The sequence below is a fragment of the Vigna umbellata genome, chromosome 2, assembly GCF_029865625.1.
Source record: "Vigna umbellata cultivar VRB3 chromosome 2, Vumbellata_1.0, whole genome shotgun sequence".
Taxonomy (NCBI): Eukaryota; Viridiplantae; Streptophyta; class Magnoliopsida; order Fabales; family Fabaceae; genus Vigna; species Vigna umbellata.
In genome coordinates, this window is record NC_142166.1 from 16570105 (window position 1) to 16577697 (window position 7593).

Below are 7593 nucleotides of genomic sequence, written 5' to 3' on the forward strand. Positions count from 1 at the left end.
ATCACACGAGTACTCATACCGTTATCTACTTATTTAGGAAGACTTGAGAGTATTGAGTGCTAGGCTGATGCGGACGATCGCACGAGCACTCATACCATTATTTAATATTTCGTAAATAAGAGAGAAAGGTATTGAACACTAGGACGATGCGGGCGATCACACGAGTGTTCAACCTTTAAAACATATTTTTGAAATTTTATTTAAGAAAAGAAGAAAGAGTTTTTAGCACAAGGACGACGCGAGCGGTCACACGTGTGCTTAACCTTTAAACATATTTTTTTTTATAATTTTATTTAAGAAAGAAGAAGAGTTTTTTAGCACAAGGACGACGCGAGCGGTCACACGTGCGCTTAAACCTTTAAAATATTTTTTTGTAAATTTTGTATAAGGAAGCAGGCAAGGTTTCTAGCACAAGGACGACGCGAGCGGTCTCACGTGTGCTTAACCTTTAAAGCGTAATTTTGTAAATTCTTTTATTTAACCTATAAATATTGTATTATTAAATATATATTTTAGGATAAGTAGATATCTAGAATAAATAGATAAAATAAAACAATAAATAAAATTAAAAATAAAAATAAAAATAAAATAAATAAATAAATAAATAAATAAAATAAATGCACAAATGAAATAAGATAAACAAAATAAATGAAATAAAAAAACAAATAAGTAAATAAAAATAAAGCAAATAATGAGGGGCCTAAATGAGAAAGGGGTGCCGAACGGTCTGCCGCAGGCTACTGTGCGGTCCGTGGAAGTGGCCGAACGGACGTTGGGAAAGGATGCTGAATGACGAGCGCTCGTTGGGGAGATGACGAACGAACGTTGGGAAAGGAGGCTGAATGACGAGCGCTCGTTGGGGTAGATGGTCACCAAACGGTTCGTCCAAGAAGTGGACGAACGGTCGTTGGGAAGGGAGACTGAACGACGAGCGCTCGTTGGTGAGATGACGAACGTACGTTGGGAAAGGAGGCTGAATGACGAGCGCTCGTTGGGGAGATGACGAACGAACATTGGGAAAGGAGGCTGAATGACGAGCGCTTGTTGGGGAGATGATGAACGGACGTTGAGAAAGGAGGCTGAATGAGGAGCGCTCGTTGGGGATATGATGAACGGACGTTGAGAAAGGAGGCTGAATAACGAGCGTTCGTTGGTGGAGATGGTCACCAAACGTTCCGTCCAAGAAGTGGCCGAACGGACGTTTGGAGAGGAGGCTGAATAACGAGCGTTCGAAAAAGGCTTAAGGTTCCTGGTCGTGCGCTTATTTCTGGGCTTGGCCCACCCGGGTGGTTTCTAACCTAGAATCCCCTAGGGGTCAGCATCTCCCCTCATTCCTCACCCTACTCAGATAGAGCACTCCCCAGAGACCCGAGGTTCCCCGCTTCTCCCACGAGCCCGCCGTCCGTCTCGGCCAGAGCAGCCGCCATGCCTCACCTCCAGCAAAAACCGACCACCGCGAGTAGCGGCCCAAGGCGTCGCAAGCGCCTCTTCTCACCACCGAGACCCTCGCCGGTCGCCACTCCAACTCTTCCTCTCTCGTTTTCAGTCGTTATCTCTTTAATTTGTATAACGGGCTATGTGCGTGTGTGCTGTTTTGTGAGGAAGAAGATGAAGGCGGAGGAAGATATGGGGTTCGATGGAGGTGTTGCACGGAGAAGAAAATGGATTTGGCGGGGGCGTGTGGTTGGGAGTGATGAGCCGAGGGGTGGCAAATGAATATGGTTGATGATTCAGGGAGGGGGAGTGACACGCCGAGGGAGTTCTCGGTGGTTGGGAGGGCGGTTCCAGTGGAGAACGGAATGGTTCAGTGAGGATGAAGACACTGCTCTATTATCTCTATTATCCTGTTTACTGTTTCAATTTCAATGTTGATGGTTGGAAATGGGCAGAGGCGTGGAAGCCTATTTTTGATCGAAATGGAACAAAAGAAGCGGATAGGAGTGGGTCTGGGGAGGATGATGATGATTGATAACAGTGAACATAAACCAATATCCACAACACTAGGAATGCACTCAACGATAGTCATAGGCAAGCCTAGCAACTTCAACAGAAATATGTGCATATGTGCGAGAGCAAGCAAACAACTCACTAAAACAACATTACTTACCTCTCGAAGACCCGCTTACTATGGTAAGCTTGCGTTTCCAATGAATCCCCTTCTCCCTTGAGTGGCCGACTTCTCCTTTCTCTTTGCTGTGAATAATGTCTCTGGTTCTTCTTTGCAGGTGCCAATGGTGAAGGCTCGAGAGACAGTGTGTGAAATCCTTCTTTTCTTTTCTCTCCAAAACCAGAATAATCCTCCCCTCTCTGTTCTCTATGCTTTTGTTTATGTGCCATCCTTTGTACCAAATGCTTGTACTGATTTTGTACGCACTCAAATCGCGTCTGCCATCCTGCTCTCCTCCACCACGTCTCTGCCACCACCCGCGGACTCTGCAGAAACGGTTTTCTGCCCCCTCCTTCCAGCACACACAAACATACCCCTCAACAACATAATCATCAACATAATCAAATTGAGGTATGTTTACCTCCACTTCCCTGAAGATTGGAAGAGTGGTGGAAGATGATGATGGTCTACCTTTCTCAAAAATGTTGCTCATATCTGCCTGGTCCTCAAAATATTTATCAGGATCTATCTCCTCAAGCCCAAGAGTAGGGACATCCGAAGGTGGGAGAGTAGGTGGCACAATGAGCGCAAGACTCCGGTTCCCATCTCCTAAGTCAATGACACTAACATTATCTGGAATCTGAACAGTGTGAAATGGTAACTCTGAATCTTGAGACTGTTCCTCAGTGAGTTGAGTGGCCATCTGCCCTATCTGATCAGTCATACTCTGAATGGCAGCTCCTATTTCTTGCTGAAACTGCATGTTCTCTTGCTGAAACTGAAAGTTCTGCATGGTCATCTGCTCCAACAACTCCTGCAATGTAAGCTCAGAAGTAGAAGGTTGAGGAGCTATCTGGGCAGACTCATAAAGTTGCAGCTGTTGTTGTTGCTGGACTGGCGGAGGCATACAAGCATTCTGAGATGGTGGTTCTTGATATTGATGATGTGGAGCATTATACCATCCCAAGGTAGGGTCATTCCATCCAGGACCGTTGCTGTAAGCATATTGCACAGGGGAAAATTTGCTTAGAAACTGATGCTCCATATATCCCCAATCGGTAACGGATCTTAGAGGAAGAGAGTATTTCCAATCCTTAGCTGCTCCTTGTAATGAATGCGGAAATGCGCTCAAGAAAATGTGATCAAGAGGGACATCTGGAGGCTTCATTGAAGAACACATGATGTGGAACTCCTCCAAATGTCTGTGTGGGCATTCTCCTACAAAACCATGAAACTTAGGCAGCAAATGTATCAGTCCAGAGGTGAGATCACAATGAATATCATCCTCATTAAGTGAAACCGGCTCACAAAGAGCACTCTCAGAAGTTAGAGGATGAGTCATATTGTTCTCAACATAGAAATCAGCAGAATATACATGAAGACTATACTCAGAGTTAGATGCAGAAGGAGAATCATAATCATAGGCACAGGCAGAATAAGCACTATGCACATAACCAGAATAGGTAGACATGGAAAAAGAAAAATACTAAAAATTACGAAACAAATAAAACACAACACATTTATACATGCACCACGCACACAGAAAACAGAACATCACATCACAACACAAGACAAAACACAACACACACTGACACAACAAAAAGACCTAAGACTGAACCGTTGGTCCCCGGCAACGGCGCAATTTTGTTGAGAGGGTCGCACCTCACACAAAAGTTGATTGCATAAAAGAATGCAGTATAGTGCTAGGAAGTGACTCTTAGGTCGTCTCTCAAGGACCAAATGTGGTTCAGGTAATAGGTCAAACACATAGTGGGGGGTTTTGAAAGTGTTTTTGTGATTGCGGATGAACTTGAATAAAACACGAATGCAAACATAAATGTAAAAAAAAAACGATTTCAAATACAAAATTAAATCATTGGTGACTTAAGCTAACATTACAACTAAATTACAGAAAACTTGCATGACTCTCTTGAATTAAAATTGCTAAATTGGAAATGCATCTTCCATTAATCAAAGGCAATGCGTAGAAGCATAATGCAGCGAGAAGAATTAAATTACCAATTCCTTGAACAACTTGAACACAATAAATAAAGAGAAAATACATCTTGCGGCTGGAACAAAAGAGACTACACTTTCATCTTGCATGGACCAAATTAAATACACCTAAATCTAATGGATCTACCATTCCATCACCGAAACATAACTAAGCAAAATACTTGAACAATAAAAAAAATCATAAGATGGAAAACCAAAGTCATTTCAGCTGAAAAAGAAAGAGAAAATATAAGCATGCAATGATATTAAATGAAACATTTTAAGCTAAAATAGAAATGCACAAAAAACACCTTGCGGCTGGTGTATAAAAGTGTGAAACAATTGAAGGTATTGTGAAAAATTCATGAGCAGCAGGAATCAATTTTAATGCACGGTGGACAAAGCTCATAGCAAATAGAAAATGAAAGGTTTAGCTAAAGAAAATAAAAATCATCACGGCACAAGTTCTAAGAAAAGTGTGAGTTCACAATTGGAATATAAAATTGGTATCTAACAATTGCATGATTCATATCACCCGCCCAGTAGTGACACCACCTTGATAACGGTTGAAAAACCGTTATTTTTATGCTTAAAATTGATACCAAAAGAACCCTTAAAACTTAGAAACTAGCTTGAACTCATATTTTTGCTTTAGTTTTGTGAATAAGAGAGTTGAAAGTGAATTTAATGGTTTTGTGCAATATTCCCTTGATTTTGTAGCCTAATTGAATGATTTGAAAGAAGAATTGAAGTACCGAATGATTGGAGTGCTGAAAAGTAAAACAGAAACCAGAAAAGTCAACCAGAAAAGTCAACCAGTCAACCAGAAAAGTCAACCAGTCAACCAGAATGCTGAAAAGTCAACCAAATGCAGAAAAAAATGTGACCGAGTGGCGCTGAGCGGAAATTTGGCGCTGAGCGGCAGTTTTCATGTGCCGAAATCACCGCTGAGGGGCAAAACAGCAGCTGGGGGGCAAAATGGATCAACCGCTAGTACCGCTCAACGGTAAAATACCGCTGAGCGCCATTCTAAATGGGCTTGGACCGGTTTTCTGGCACTTTTATGGGCTTGGGCCTAATTTTTCTGTATTTTTGGAATATTATATAAGCTTTAGAACGTCCTAGGGTTTGTATCTTTGGCAGAAACGAAGCAAACACTCTCTCTTCCACCCCTTTGAAGGAGGATCTTGGATGCTCAGGCTACCTCTTCACCTTTCTAGGGTTTTATCCTTCATTCTTTCATTATTGTTCATCTAGGTTCACCATGAATATGGTGAACTAAACCTTGTATGTTTGTTGGGGAATCAATGTAATCTTTTGAAGCTCACATATATAGAATTTGTGCTTGCATCTTAATCTAAGACTTATGCTTTCTTTCATCATTAGTTAGGGTTTTTCCTCTTTGCTCAAAGCTTGCTTTGTTTAACTCATTCAATGCATGATTATTGGTTTTGTCGATACGGGAACGTACGGGGAAGTCTAGATCCGGGGAATTACTCCCAATAGTATATTGGTTGTCGTTAAGCTCCTGTGCTAAAAGAACTAATTATTAGGAATGCTAGGAATTGTATGAACTCGTAATTGGGGATAAGCCTTCTTGACAAGGTAATTTAGAGAGTGGCATTAACAATGATGACTTGAATGTTGAATTCCTAAAATATATGAGAGTGGATAAGATGAAATTGACCCCCAACAACATATTCATCAATATATTTCATTGAAAGTGCTTGTCTTTTGTTTTAGCCATTGATCAACCTCATGCATACATGTTTATTTTCGTCTTTTGCATAGTAAAATCCTAATTATTTTGTTCTTAAGTCTTAGCTAATCAACGAATCACATAACTAAACTAGGCCGTGAGTCCTTTGGAAGAACGATACTTGGTCTTACCGAGTTTATTACTTGAAACGATTCGGTCATACTTGCCGATTGTAAAACAAGTTTGTGATATCATATTTTGGTGATCATAAATTTGTGCATCACACCTCCTTTTCTTTTAAAGGAGTTTGGAAGTGCTTCCAACTTAAACATGCAGTTGTGTGCTCTTTGCAGTTCAGCTGCTTGCTTCTCCTTCATCCAAAGTCCATCACCGCTGCTACCTCTGCTCAACATGACAGCACCTTTCCTGCCTCATCCTTGCTCCAGCTCCCTCTTGAACTCCGTCCCACAAGCGCGGACACGTTGCCAGCCAGAAGAATTAAAGGCGCTTTTTCACCGTCCAGCCGTGTGCTTCTTTCTTTTCTCTTGCTAAATGAATCAGCCTAAAACTCATATACTATGCATCACCGCTTCATTCTTCTTACATTCTTCTCTGCCTAAAAATAAAAGCCCTCCATCTCTGCTCCGTGGCGGCTCCCACACACGTTCACCTAACCATCAACGTGTTGCTTTCTCTTCCAGCCGTCCGTAACCTTCCATCTCAACTCCGTGCAGTCCTCTCTCCCATCATGCTTCCAGCTCACTTTTCCCGAACGTGGCAGCCAATGAACCGTGACAATGGTGGCTCCTCTTCTCTCGTTCAACACCGCTTCCCTAATAAATGAAGTTAATAGCCAATTGAAACGTAACAGCATCCGAGCGCCACTTCCAGAATCATAAAATGCGAGTAGAGATTGAATAATAACGTGAACAAGCTTTCCTTTCGTGAAAGAAAAAAAATGTTACAAGTTAAGAACCGTATGAGTGTGGCGGCTGGACCCAATTCACGTTACAGCCCCTTCATTCATTCTTTCCCCATAAAAAAATAGTGTTTTCCACCCCCTGAGAAAAGAAAAACAAAACGTATAAGAGTGTGGGTGGCGGCTGCCCTTCTTTAAGGCCGTGTGTCTCTCCTTAATAGGGGTGGGGTCCACACAATAAAACCCTAGGGTCCAAGTCACTAACTTCTAATTTTTGGGTCTAATCTAGTTTACCAAAAATTGACCCAAAATGTAAGAGTTGATACAGAAATTCTAAACTACTGAATTACAATTTAATTAATTCTAAAATGTCTGTGTGGGGAGTCTTGAATTTATTTGGCATTCTTCCTGATGTCCCAAAATGTATTTCCGAAATTTTCCTGCACTTCAAAAATGCACTTAATCAGCTCAGAAAACCCAAATTAGCACAATTACGAATTTTCGACCAAATTAAGCAGAATTAGGAAAACGGGAAAATAACAGACAATTAAACACACTTCCCTGGTTTATTTAAGTGCAATAAACTAAATACAATTCAAGAAATAACAACTCATTAGAAAGCTTCGAAAGGCGTCATCCCAATGCTAGAATGATAATTGTTGTTATATGTGAACTCCACTAACGGTAAGATCTCACTCTAACCTCCAAGATGGTCCAAAACACAAGCCCTCAACAAGTCCTTTAATGACTGAATAGTTCTTTCAGTCTGTCCATCTGTTTGAGGGTGATATGCTGAACTCATCCTCAACCGCGAACCCAAAGCATCCTGCAACTTTTGCCAGAACCTCGAGGTAAACCTTGGATCCCGATCCA